The sequence below is a fragment of the Heterodontus francisci genome, unplaced genomic scaffold, assembly GCF_036365525.1.
Source record: "Heterodontus francisci isolate sHetFra1 unplaced genomic scaffold, sHetFra1.hap1 HAP1_SCAFFOLD_241, whole genome shotgun sequence".
NCBI lineage: Eukaryota > Metazoa > Chordata > Chondrichthyes > Heterodontiformes > Heterodontidae > Heterodontus > Heterodontus francisci.
Genome location: NW_027142246.1, coordinates 147901 through 162887, shown reverse-complemented (window position 1 = coordinate 162887; position 14987 = coordinate 147901).

Here is a 14987-nt window from a genome sequence, read left to right as displayed (position 1 = left end):
GGTACATGGATGATCGTAGAATGAAGGGTATGTAGGTCGTTTGATCTTAGAGTTGGTTAAAGGTTCGGCACAACATCGTGGGCCGAAGGGCTTGTACTGTGCTGTACTGTTCTATGTTCTATGTTCTATGTTAACCCTGTTACTTCTGCACCCTTCCAAAATCTGCCTCCCAATCTGTTCCTCCGTGTCTCTGTTCTTATTGGGGGGGTCTATAGAAAACTCTCAAAAATTGACTGCTCCTTTCCTGTTTCTGACTTCCACCCAAACTGACTCAGTCGAAGAACTCTCCTCGACGACCTCCCTTTCTGCAGCTATGATACTGTCCCTGATTAACAATGCCACTCCCCCACCTCATTTACCTCCCTCCCTATTCCTTTTGAACCATCTAAACCCCGGAACATCCAACATCCATTCCTGCCCCTGCGACATCCAAGTCTCCGTAATGGCCACTGCATCGTAGCCCCAAGTACTGATCCATGCTCCAAGTTCATCACCCTTATTCCTGACACTTCTTGCGTTAAAATAGACACACTTCAACCCATCATACTGGCTGAAACTTTGCCCTGTTAACTGTCTAACCTTCCTCCAGACTCTCTGCTCTCTGTATCTGCCTGTCCAACAGCTACCCCATCCACTGATCCGTAGCTCCGGTTCCCATCCCCCTGCCAAACTAGTTTAAACCCTCCCGAAGATCTCTAGCAAACCTCCCGCAGAGGATATTGGTGCCCCTCCAGTTCAGATGCAACCCGTCCTTCTTGTACATGTCCCACCTTTCCCAAAAGGTTATCCAATGATCCACATATCTGAAGCCCTCCCTCCTGCACCAGCTCTGTAGCCACGTGTTCATCTGCATTCGCTCTCTGTTTCTAGCCTCACAAGCACGTGGCACCTGTATCAATCCTGAGATTACTACTCTGCTCGTCCTGCCTTTTAGCTTCCAACCTAACTCCTATATTCGCTTTTCAGGTCCTCAACCATTTTTCTAGCTATGTCATTGGAACCTCTGTGTACCACGACTGCTGGCTGCTCCCCCTCCCCCTTAAGAATCCCGTAGACTCGATCCGAGACATCCCTGACCCTGGCACCCGGGAAGCAACATACCATCCGGGAGTCTCGTTCGCGACCACAGAATCTCCTGTCTTTTCCTCTAACCATTGAATCTCCTTTCATTATCGTTCTCCTATTCTCCCCCTTCCCTTCTGAGCCACAGAGCCAGGCTCAGTGCCACAGACCTGGCCGCAGTGGCTTTCTCCTGCTAGGTCGTCGCCCCCAACAGTATCCAAAACGGCATACGTATTATTGAGGGGAACGGCCACAGGGGATCCCTGCACTGTGCGCCTATTCCCTTTCCCTACCCTGACGGTCACACAGCTACCTTTATCCTGTAACTTAGGTTTCACTACTTCCCTATAACTGCTCTCTATCACCCCCTCAGCCTTCTGAATGATCCGAAGTTCATCCAGTTCCCGAACACTGTCTATTAGGAGCTGGAGTTGGGTGCTCTTCTCGCAGGTGAGGTCAGCAGGGACACAGGTGGTGACCCTTACCTCCCACATCCTGCAAGAGGAGCATGCAACTGCCCAACCTTCCATCCCCTCCGCTCTTAATTGACAACAGAGAATAGAAAAAGGGACAGAGGACACGGCAGCGGGGATTTAATTGCCTGTGCGCTGTTAACTGCAACCAGCGTTTACCAAAATGACTGAAGCGGGGTTCCTTATCCTCCTGGTCCAGGAGTCAGCAAAATGTCTGCGCACAGACACCAGTTTCAGTCGTAATAAATGTTGAGTTCCGTGGTTTCCATCCGGCCGCCAGTACTCTGTGACTGACAGCAGGCTGCACGGGGTTCGGCTTTGATTGACAGCTCTCCTATTGCACGGATCTCCCATTTAAGTAAAAGCGAAATACTGCAGATGTTGGAAATCTGAAATAAAAACAGGAAATGCTGGGAATACTCAGCAGGTCTGGCAGTATCTGTGGAGAGAGAAGCAGAATTAATGTTTCAGGTCGGTGACATTTCAACAGAACTGGCAAATGTGGTTGACGGAGCCCGCAACTGTGTCCAGCCCATTTCCCGCACCTCTACCCTCACCCCTTCGCCCCTCTCCCAGAACAGTGACAGGGTTCCCTCTTGTCCTCACTTTCCACCTCACGAGCTTCCACATCCAAAGGATCATCCTCCGCCATTTCCGACACGTCCAGCGTGATGCCACTGCCGAAAGCATCCTCCCCTCCCTTCCCTGGTCAGCATTCCGAAGGGATCATTCCGTTCACGAAACCATGGTCCACTGCTCCATTACCCACACCGCCTCGTCCTCTTCCCACGGCACCTTCCCCTGCAATCGCAGGAGGTGCCCATTTACTTCCTCTCTCCTCAGTAACACAGGCCCCAAACTCTCCCTTCAGGTGAAGCAGTGATTTACATGTACTTTTTTCAATGGAGTATACTGTATTCACTCCTCAAAATGTTGTCTCCTTGAGTGTTGTTGCAGCTGCATCCATCCAGCGATGGGTCAATACTGATGGAGCACTGCACTGTCGGAGGGTCAGAACTGGGGGAGCGGCATACTGTCAGAGGGTCAATACTGAGGGAGCACTGCAGTGTTGGAGGTCAGTGCTCAGGGTGCACTGCAGTGTCGGAGGTTCAGTACTGAGGGAGCACTACACTATCAGAGGGTCAGAACTGAGGGAGTGCCGCAATGTCGGAAGGTCAGTACTGAGGGAGAAATGCCCTGTCGGAGGTTCAGTACCGAGGAAGCACTGCACTGTCGGTGGGTCAGTACTTAGGGAGCACTGCAGTTTCATTGGGTCAGTACTGAGGGAGTGCTGCACTGTCGATGGGTCAGTACTGATGGAGCACTGCACTGTCAGAGTGTCAGTACTGAGGGGCACAGCAGTGTCGTAGGATCAGGACAGAGGGAGCGCTGCACTGTCAGAGGGTCATTACTGAAGGAGCACTGCAGTGTCAGATGGTCAGTACAGAGAGAGTGCTGCACTGTCGTAGGGTTACCACTGACGGAGTGCCATCCTGTCAGAGTGTCAATTCTGAGGGAACACAGTGGTGTCACAATGTCAGAACTGAAGGAGCACTGCACTGTGTTAGGGCCAGTACTGAGGGAAGACTGCACTTTCGTAGGGTCAGTACTGAAGGGGCACAGCAGTGTCGTCGGGTCAGGACTGAGGGAGCACTGCACTGTCGGAGGGTATGTACTGGGGATTGCTGCACTGTCAGAGGGTCAGTATTGAGGGAGCACTGTAGTGTTTTATGGTCGGTACTGGCAGCACTATACTGTCAGAGGGTCAGTACAGTGGGAGAGCTGCACTGTCGCAGGTTCAGTACTGACGGAGTGCCATACTGTCGGAGGGTCAGGACAGTGGGAGCGCAGCGGTGCCATAGGGTCTGCACAGAAGGAGCAATGCACTGTCATGGGATCAATACTGAGGGAGTGCCTCAACATCGTAGGGTCAGGAATGAGGGAAAACTGCTCTGTCGGAGGGTCAGTACTGAGGGGGCACTGCAATGTCAAAGAGTCAGTACTGAGGGAGTGCTGCACTGTCAGATGGTAGGTACTGAGGGAGCACGGCAGTGTCATCTGGTCAGTACTGAGGGAGTGCTGCACTGTCAGAGGGTCAGTACTGAATGAACATTGCAGTGTCATAGGGTCAGTACTGATGGAGCACTGCACTCTCAGAGGGACAGTACAGAGGGCATGCTGCACTGTCTTAGGGTCAGTGCTGAGGGAGTGCTGCACTGTCATAAGATCACTACTGACGCAATGCCATACTGTCGGACGGTAAGTACTGAGCGAGCACAGCGGTGTCATAGGTTCAGTACAGAAGGAGCACTGCACTGTCGAAGGCTCAGCACTGAGGGCGTGCGGCACTTTCGGAGGGTCAGTAATGAGGGAGTGCTGCAGTGTAAATGTGTCCGTACTGAGGGAGTGCTGCACTGTCAAAGGGTCAATACTGAGGAAGCACTGCACTGTCAGACGGTCAGTACTGAGGGAGTGCTGCACTGTCACAGGGTTACCACTGAGGAACCACTGCACTGTCAGAGGGTCAGTACTGAGAGAGTGCTGCAGTGTAAATGTTAACGTACTGAGGGAGTGCTGCACTGTCAGAGGGTCAGTACTAAGGGAGCACTACAGTGTCATCGGGTCAGTACTGAGGGACTTCTGCATTGTCAGAGTGTCAATACTGAGGGAGTACTGCAGTGTCAGAGGGTCAGTACAGAGGGAGTGCTGCACAGTCGTAAGGTCACTACTGACAGAATGCCGTACTGTCCGAGGGTCAGTACTGAGGGAGCACAGTCGTGTCATAGGGTCAGTGCTGAAGGAGCACTGCAGTGTCATAGGGTCAGTACTGAGATGGTGCTCCACTGTCAGAGGGTCAGTACTGAGCGAGTGCTTCACTGTCGGAGGGACAGTACTGACTGAGCACTGCACTTTCAGAGGGTCAGTACTGAGGGAGCACTGCAGTGTCATTGGGTCAGTACTGAAGAAGTGCTGCACTGTCAGAAGGTCAGTACAGAAGGAGCACTGCAATGTCGGAGGGTGAGTACTGAGGGAGTGCCGCACTTTCGGATCGTCAGGACTGAGGGACCACTGCACTGTCTAAGGGTCAGTACTGAGGGAAAACTGTTCTGTCGGAATGTCAGTACTGAGTGGGCACTGCAATGTCATAGGGTCATTATTGAAGGAGTGCTGCACTGTGAGATGGTCACTGACGGAGTGCCGGACTGTCGGAGGGTCAGTACTGATGGAGCACAGCGGTGTGATATAGTAAGTACAGAAGGAGCACTGCACTGTCAGAGGCTCAGCACTGAGGTAGTGCCGCACTGTCGGTGGGTCAGTGCTGTGGGAGTGCCACAATGTCAGGTGGCCAGTACTGGGGGAGCACTGCACTGTCGTAAGGTCAGTGCTGAGGGAGCACTGCAGTGTCAGAGGGTCAGTACAGAGGTAGTGCTGCACTGTCGGAGGGTCAGTACTGTGGGAGTGCCACAATGTCAGATGGCCAGTACTGGGGGAGCACTGCACTGTTCTAAGGTCAGTACTGAGGTAGCACTGCACTGCCAGAGTGTCAGTAATGAGGGAGCACTGCACTGTCATAGGGTCAGTACTGAGGGAGCACTGCGATGTCACAGGATCAGTACAGAATGAGTACTGCACTGTCGGGGACTCAGCACTGAGTGAGTGCCGCACTGTCGGACGGTCAGTACTGAGGGAGCACTGCACCCTCGGAGGGTCAGTGCTGAGGGAGTGCCGCAATGTCAGAAGGACATTACTGAGGGAGCACTGCACTGTCGGAGGTTCAGTACTGAGGGTGCACTGCACTGCCAGATGGTCAGTACTGAGGGAGTGCTGCACTGTCGGAGGGTCAGTACTGATGGAATGTCGTACTGTTGGAGGTTCAGTACTGAGGGAGTACTGCGATGGCACAGGGTCAGTACTGAATGAGCACTGCACTGTCGGAGGCTCAGTACTGAGGGAGTGCCGCACTGTCGGACGTTCAGTACTGAGGGAGCACTGCACCCTCGGAGGGTCAGTACTGAGGGAGTGCCGCAATTTCGGAAGGACATTACTGAGGGAGCACTGCACTGTTGGAGGTTCAGTACTGAGAGTGCACTGCTCTGTCGGTGGTTCAATACTCAAGGAGCACTGCACCGTCAGAGGGTCAGTACTGAGGGAGTGCTGCAATGTGAGAGGGTCAGTACTGAGGGAGCACTGCAGTGGCAGAGGGTCAGTACTGCGGGAGAGCTGCACTGTCAGTTCTGAGGGAGCTTTGCAGTGTCACAGGGTCAGTACTGACGGAGCACTGCACAGTCAGATGGACAGTACAGAGGGCGTGCTGCACTGTCTTATGCTGACTACTGTCGGAGTGCCGTACTGTCGGAGGGTCAGTACTGAGTGAGCACAGCGGTGTTATCGGGTAAGTACAGAAGGAGCATTGCACCATCAGATGCTCTGCATTGAGGAAGTGCCGCACTGTCGGAGGGTCAGTACTGAGGGATTACTGCACTTTCGTAGGGTCACTCCTGACGGAATGCCGTACTGTCGGAGGTTCAGTACTGAGGGTTTACAGCGGTGTCATAAGGTCAGTACAGAAGGAGCACTGAACTGTCGGAGGCTCAGCACTGAGGGAGTGCCGCGCTGTCGGAGGATTATTACTGAGGGAGCACTGCGGAGTCATTGGGTCAGTACAGAAGGAGCACTACACTGCCGGAGGCTCAGCACTGAGGGAGTGACGCACTGTCAGAGGGTAACTACTGAGGGAGTGCTGCTCTGTCATAGGGTCAGTACTGAGGGAGCGCTGCACTGTCAGGAAGTCAGTACTGAGGGAGCACTGCACTGCCAGAGGGTCAGTACTGAGGGAGTGCTGCACTGTCAGGAAGTCAGTACTGAGGGAGCACTGCACTGTCAGAGGGTCAGTACTGAGTGAGCACTGCTGTGTTATAGGGTCAGTACTGTGGGACTGCTGCACTGTCAGGGGGTTCGATACTGAGGGAGCACTGCAGTGTCAGATGGTCAGTACTGAGGGAATGCTGCACTGTCGGAGGGTCAGTATTGTGGGTGCGCTGCACTGTCAGAGTTTTGTTCAGCCTTGACGAAATCTATGCTGGCTATTCTTAACTAACTGAAACTTCTCTGAATGTCAGTTGATATTTTCCCGGATTATTATTTCTAAAACCTTACCGACCACGGATGTTTATACTAACTGACTTTTACTTTCTCGGACTGTCATCACACACTTTCTTGAATGAAGGTCTTACATTTAGCAGTTTACAATCTTCCAGCATCACACTCGCATCCAGCAAAGACTGGAAGATTACAGCAACCTCGTCTGCTATTTCCGCCCCCATCATTTTTAATAACTGGGGATGCAAGCCATCCAGTCGAAGTGCCTTATGTACTATAAGCCATCCTTTTTAGCACCTTTCCAGACCATTTTTTGTATCCGCTTCCACGATGTCTACTCACTCCACTTCCACTGATATTTTGTCAGCATCCATTCCTCTGGTGAATACTGATAAAACGTAGTCATTAAGTGTATTAGCATTACCCTGCACCTCTAAGTATGTATTACCCTATGTGTCCCTAATAGGCCACATTCCTCCTTGCACAACTCACTTAATAGGCTGTCATTGCATTCTCATATTCTCTCTTTACTGGTCTTATTTTCCTCCCCACCTCTCCTCTCAACTTACTGCCACTGGCCTGGCTCTCACTTGAGTTCACCTGACATGCATTACGTGCCTTGTTTTTTGATTGTTTCATCATCATCTATATCTCCTTCATCAACCAAGGTGACATGTTCTTCATTCCGCTACCTTTCACCCTTGGTGGGATATTCCTAATATGGAACTGAAGCACCTCTTCCTTAAAAAAAACCTATCGTGCTGATGCAGATATTCCTGCGAATCTTTGGTTCCATTCTTCCCAACTGGATCCCTTCTCATTTTTTGAAATTAGTCCCCTTCCAATCAAGACACTTTCCATTATTTTGTTCTTTGCTTTTCCGCATTACTAGTCGAAAACCTATGATACGATGATCACTCTTACCCAAGTATTTCTGCATAGACGCCGGGTCCACTTGGGTTAGCTCATTTCCCAACACCAGAGTTCGCAATTCCTCTTTTCTCGTTGGCTGAGAGCATGCCGATCAAGAAATTTCTCCTGACACATTTTACAAATTCCTCCCAGTCCTTAATCTTTAATCCAAAATCATATCAATCAATGTTTGGTCATTAAAGTTCCCAAATATCACCTAACTTTAGTTGTTGCACATCTCTGTGATTTCCCTGAGATTTGCTCCTCTACCTCTTTTGTACTATTTGGAGGCCTAGAGAATACCCCGAGGACAGCAATCATGCATATTCTGCTCCTCATCTTGGAATAATGGATTCTGTACTTGCCATGTCGAAGCACGTCCCTTTCCAGCAATGAAAAGTCTTCCTTAATTAGTACTGCCACCCCTTTATATCTTTGTATCCTTATATATTAAGGGCCCGGACCTCGTTTCCATTATTTCCACTACTTCGCATTCCCATATTTAAACATTCGCTCACCGACCTTAAACACCACACTTTGTGTGTTCACACATGTATTGTACTCCCGTCTTTGAATTCCTCGTAGTCCTTCTCAGTCCACTGCCATCTAATGCAGACTCACTTTCCTCACTTCAAATATCTATATTTTTATATTATGCATACATGGCTTGTGGGCGTCATTGGCTTTTTCCAGCATTTATTTTCCATTCCTAATTGCCCTGGAGAAGGTGGTGGCGAGCTGCCTTCTTGAATCGCTGTAGTCCATGTGGGGTAGGTACATCCAAAGTGCTGTTAGGAAGAGATTTCCAGAATTTTGACCGCGCAGCATTGAAGGAACGGCTATATAGTTCACCCTTCTCTCACCTTTACATGGTCCATCTCTGACACTTCCCTTCCCTTCCTCGACTTCTCTGTCTCCATCTCAGGGGATAGGCTGTCTACTAATATCCATTATAAGCCCACTGACTCCCACAGCTACCTCGACTACACTTCTTCACACCCTACCTCCTGTAAGGACTCCATTCCATTCTCCCAGTTTCTCCGTCTCCGACGCATCTGCTCTGATGATGCTACCTTCCATGACGGTGCTTCTGATATGACCTCCTTTTTCCTCAACCGAGGATTTCCCCTCACCGTGGTTGACAGGGCCCTCAACCGTGTCCGACCCATTCCCCGCACGTCTACCCTCACCCCTTCCCCTCCCTCCCAGAACCGTGACAGGGTTCCCCTTGTCCTCACTTTTCATCCCACCAGCCTCCATATCCAAAGGATCATCCTCCGCCATTTTCGCCACCTCCAGCGTGATGCCACTACCAGTCGCATCTTCCCCTCCCTTCCCCTGTCAGCATTCCGAAGGGATCGTTCCCTCCGCGACACCCTGGTCCACTCCTCCATTACCCCCACCACCTCGTCCCCGTCCCAGGGCACCTTCCCTTGCAATCGCAGGAGGTGTAATACCTGCCCATTTACCTCCTCTCTCCTCACTATCCCAGGCCCCAAACACTCCTTTCAGGTGAAGCAGCGATTTACTTGTACTTCTTTCAATGTAGTATACTGTATTCGCTGCTCACAGTGTGGTCTCCTCTACGTTGGGGAGACCAAGCACAGACTGGGTGACCACTTTGCGGAACATCTCCGCTCAGTCCGCAAGCAGGACCCTGAGCTTCCGGTTGCTTGCCATTTCAACACTCCCCCCTGCTCTCATGCTCACATCTCTGTCCTGGGATTGCTGCAGTGTTCCAGTAAACATCAACGCAAGCTCGAAGAACAGCATCTCATCTACCGATTAGGCACACTACAGCCTGCCGGACTGAACATTGAGTTCAATAATTTCAGAGCATGACAGCCCCCCACTTTACTTTCATTTTTAGTCATTTTTAGTTATTTTTTCTTCCTTTTTTTTTGCATTCCTTTTTACATTTTTTACAATCTTTTATTGCATTTATTTCATTTCATCTTAGTTTGTTCAGTTTGCTTACCCACTGTTTTTTTCAGGTTGTTTTTCTTCAGGTTTGCACTTGCTGATGTTCAATATTCAGTATATTCACACCTAATCTGTACTGATGCTTTGTCTTTCAACACACCATTAACATATTGTTTGCCTTTGCTCCGTGACCTTTTGGTCAGCTATGTGGCCTGGTCCAATCTGCACCTTCTCCTTTGTTATCTCTTGCCCAACCCCCACCTCACTTGTTTATAATCTGTGACTTTTCTAATATTTGTCAGTTCCGAATAAGGGTCACTGACCCGAAACGTTAACTCTGCTTCTCTTTCCACAGATGCTGCCAGACCTGCTGAGTGAATCCAGCATTTCTTGTTTTTGTGTAGTAAACTTCCGTAGTTTGAATAGTCAGAACTCTCTCCCTTGTTTCTGTTGTTGTTGTTGAGGTAGACAGTCACTGCACCTGGAAGGTTCTGAAGCAATGTACTTTTCTTCCAGCATGCTGAAAGCCCATCTGTAAGCCTATCAAGGTTCACATATCTTCCCTGTTTATAAACCTTGGCTGGAATCCCATCTATTCCAGGGGCTTTAGTGATTTTAATTGTGCTGCAGCGGTCTTGATCTTTTCATGTGTGGTGGTCCATCCAGCTCGCATTTCACTTCCCTCTTCGAGATCATTGCGATGGACGTCTCCTACACCATCTGAGCGTCATCAAATAGGCTCTCATAGTAATCTGACTACTTGTTGCCAAGATAACATCAGTGTCTTTGGGCATTGTTGTTCCATCCGAAGACTTTAATGGTGCCTGCACATGGTGGAAGGTCCATATACAGATCTCAAGGCTTCTGAGTGGAATTTCATATCTCCCGTAGCTGCATACATCTGTGCCTTCTCAATGACCACTGTTCGTGAATTTCTTTGGTTGGCATGGAGGTTGGTTTGCAGAGGGATGCAGGCTTCCCTATATGCAGCTTTTGTAGCCTGCTCATCAGTACATGCAAGTTATCGATTGAGACAGATGTGTTTCTTCTGAAGAAGCTCTTGGATTTCAATATAATTTTTCTCGAAAATAATCTTGGCTTCTTCTGGTTGAGAAGCCAACCAGCTCTGCAGTTTCTTTTCAACCTTAAAGGACGGAGTTCAACTGTCCCCACTGCTTTGCTGGATTAATATCACTATCCAGAGTCGCTTCACTGCAGAGGCTCTGTTCAAGCTTGCTCTGGGAACGGTTTTCCTCCTGTAATTAGAATTCATGGACTTGCGTTTTCCTTGTTTGTGGCTCTTTTTTTCATTTGGGCAATGGTTTGATTGTGAAGGCAAGAGTGAGTCGAAACAGTATGTGGCTGCTATCGCAGTCAGGACTTGGCATCACACGACTGTGTAGCACGTCCCATATTTTTCGTTGCTGCACCAGAATATAACCCAATAAGTGCTCGTGCTTTGAGCCTGGATGCCTTCAGCTGATTTGAAATCCGGCTTTCTGATGGAATCAGAATTAGTAAATCTGAGTCCGTACTCCATACATAATTCCAGCATAATTCGACCATATTTTCATTACATTTGCCAATACCATATCTTCCCCAGACAGTTTGTCAATGCTCTTGGTCAGGCCCAACTCATGCATTGAAATCTCGAAATCTGGTGAACTTATCATTCGAGTCAAACGTCAGTAGAAGATTATGCAGCTCACGGTAGAAGCTTTCTTTCATCACCATATCGGCTTGTAGGGTAGGTGAATATATGCTGATAATGGTAGCGAATTGATCGTCCTGGACTGATAATCGTGAGGATATGAGGCGTTTAGAAAAGCCCATGGGGAGGTTCTTACACATGCTAGCAATATATGTTTTAGTCACAAATTCCTTAAGAGGGATCACTCAACTTTAACTTTCTCTGCCCAGAAAAGCCTGCGCCATGTTCTGTTATTGATCCCTGCTCTGCAAAGTAAACTTCACAGAATGATGTGATGTCAATGTCCAGATGGGCATGCTCACTGGCTATTCGTGTGGAAGATCTTTCATGGAGTCTGTAATCATCTTAATCTGACATTGTGTGAATAATCCAGCCCGCAAGCTTCAAGATTTTTATTTCTCATTTGCTTTTTTTTTTTGCATTTATATGTGTTACTTCATTCTTTTGCACTGCTATACGAGATGCCCGTTGGCTACGGTTCGCCAACAAGGAGAGTTGAGACAAGGATTGTCTGGGCCATCTTTTTAGGCCCAACCCCATTCGGAACAAGCAGTATTATTCCGAGAGAATACTGCTTCGTCACTCAGAGTGTTGCCAGATGATGTTGTTGTCTCAGCTCAACAGTCAAATAACTCATGATGCTGAACCACTTGCATGCAGAATTGAAGCTGAATCTGCCAGTGCCACCTTGCACCTGCCATTGTCGCCTCTCCCCATCGCTGTCTGGTACACTTCCTTACTGTGGTAACTGTTTAAAGTGGAAACCAGCTCGTGCAGCCGAATCCCATTCTTCAGGCTGTGTCATTCTATTCAGTGTCGCAGCAGGCTGAAACAGCTGAAGCAATTGAAAAGATGCATTTGCTGTGGCAGAGGTGCACTAGTGTTAAATATGATGGTGGTTTATTGCTGAAACTTGGGTTCAATAGAAATACTTTAGTGCTGATTTTTGGGGGGACGGGGCGGCGGCGGTGGGAGGAAGTGAACAAGTTCTGCAAGATGGCGATGGCAGAGAAGAAGCAAAGTCTGTGGATGTTGCTGTGAGCGGACGAACCACAACCCTACGCAAATCTCAATGGGGCCTGCACTTTACTCCATCAACTAACAGGTAGAGGTTAGCACTGAGATTGTTTCAGCAGAAGGTTATGCCTCAGGTTTGGTGACTGTTCGGATTAAGGTTGTGCTTTGTTTCATAGTTAGTGTTACATTTAGTGTTGCGGTTAGCAGAGAGCTCGATTTAGGGTTAGGTTCAGTTTAGCAATTTGTGTTAAGGTTCTGGTTTGCGACTGGTTCATTTTACAGTATGTGTTGGGTTAGTTATAGCGTTAGGTTTAGATTAGGAATACAATTTGAGTAAGGGCTAGATTTAGCATTCGGGTTAGTTTGGGGTTAGTCTTGCAGTTAGATTTATGGTCAGGTTGACAGTTTGGTTAAGCATTGATTTGAGGTTCAACATTATGGTTGCACTTAGGCTTCGGCATACCGTTAGCATAGAGTTGTTATCTCTGAGTTGTTGCCCGTGCCACGTGCTAGCGAAGCGAGGAATAGGGAGAGAGAGGAGGTGAACACGTGGCTGCAGGGATGGTGTAGGAGGGAGGGTTTTGGTTTCCTGGATAATTGGGGCTCTTTCTGGGGTAGGTGGGACCTCTACAAACGGGGTGGTCTTTACCTGAACCAGAGGGGTACCAATATCCTGAGGGGGAGATTTGCTAGTGCTCTTCGGGGGTTTAAACTAATTCAGCAGGGGGTTAGGAACCTAAATTGTAGTTCCAGTGTACAGGATGTTGAGAGTAGTGAGGTAGGGGATAAGGTTACAGGGACGCAAGAGGGCACTGGCAAGCAAGAACTTGGTTGAAAGTGTGTCTGCTTCAACGCCAGGAGCATCCAGAATAAGGTGGGTGAGGTTGCAGCATGGGTTGGCACCTGGGATCTCGATGTTGTGGCCATTTCGGAGACATGGGTAGAGCAGGGACAGGAATGGATGTTGCAGGTTCCGGGATTTAGATGTTTCAGTAAGAACAGAGAAGATGGTAAAAGAGGGGGGGGGGGGTGAGGGTGTGGCATTGTTAATCAAGGAGAGTATTACGGTGGCAGAAAGGACGTTTGAGGACTCATCTGCTGAGGTAGTATGGGCCGAGGTTAGAAACAGGAGAGGAGAGGTCACCCTGTTGGGAGTTTTCTAGACCTCCGAATAGTTCCAGAGATGTAGAGGAAAGGATAGCGAAGATGATTCTCGACAGGAGCGAGAGTAACAGGATAGTTGTTATGGGGGACTTTAACTTTCCAAATATTGACTGGAAATACTATAGTTCGAGTACTTTAGATGGTCAGTTTTTGTCCAGTGTGTGCAGGAGGGTTTTCTGACACAGTATGTAGACAAGCCAACCAGGGGCGATGCCACATTGGATTTGGTACTGGGTAATGAACCCGGCCAGGTTTTATATTTAGACGTAGGTGAGCACTTTGGTGACAGTGATCACAATTCGGTTAGGTTTACCTTAGCGATGGGCAGGGACAGGTATATACCGCAGGGAAAGAATTATAGATGGGGGAAAGGAAATTATGATGCGATTAGGCAAGATTTAGGATGCGTAGGATGGGGAAGGAAACTGCAGGGGATGCGCATAATCGAAATGTGGAGCTTATTCAAGGAGCTGCTACTGCGAGTCCTTGATAAGTATGTACCTGTGAGGCAGGGAGGAAGTTGTCGAGCGAGGGAGCCGTGGTTTACTAAAGAGGTTGAAGCGCCTGTCAAGAGGAAGAAGAAGGCTTATATTAGGATGAGACGTGAAGGCTCAGTTAGGGCGCTTGAGAGTTACAAGCTAGCTAGGAATGATCGAAAGGGAGAGCTTAGAAGAGTGAGGAGAGGACACGAGAAGTCATTGGCGGATAGGATCAAGGAAAAACCTAAGGCTTTCTATAGGTATATCAGGAATAAAAGAATGACTAGAGTTAGATTAGGGCCAATCAAGGACAGTAGTGGGAAGTTGTGTGTGGAATCAGAGGAGATAGGGGAAGCGTTAAATGAATATTTTTCGTCAGTATTTACAAGAGAGAAAGAAAATGTTGTCGAGGAGAATACTGAGATACAGACTACTAGGCTAGATGGGATTGAGTTTCACAAGGAGGAGGTGTTATCAATTTTGGTAAGTGTGACAATAGATAAGTCCCCTGGGCCAGATGGGATTTATCCTAGGATTCTCTGGGAAGCCAGGGAGGAGATTGCAGAGCCTTTGTCCTTGATCTTTCTGTCGTCATTGTCGACAGGAATAGTGCCAGAAGACTGGATGATAGCAAATGTTGTCCCCTTGTTCAAGAAGGGGAGTAGAGACAGCCATGGTAATTATAGACCTGTGAGCCTTACTTCGGTTGTGGGTAAAATGTTGGAAAAGGTTGTAAGAGATAGGATTTATAATCATCTTGAAAAGAATAATTTCATTAGCGATAGTCAGCACGGTTTTGTGAAGGGTAGGTCGTGCCTCACAAACCTTATTGAGTTTTTTGACAAGGTGACCAAACAGGTGGATGAGGGTAAAGCCGTGGATGTGGTGTATATGTATTTCAGTAAGGCGTTTGATAAGGTTCCCCACGGTAGGCTATTGCAGAAAATACGGAAGTATGGGGTTGAAGGTGATTTAGAGCTTTGGATCAGAAATTGCTAGCTGAAAGAAGACAGAGGGTGGTGGTTGATGGCAAATGTTCATCCTGGAGTTTCGTTACTAGTGGTGTACCGCAAGGATCTGTTTTGGGGCCACTGCTGTTTGTCATTTTTATAAGTGACCTGGATGAGGGTGTAGAAGGGTGGGTTA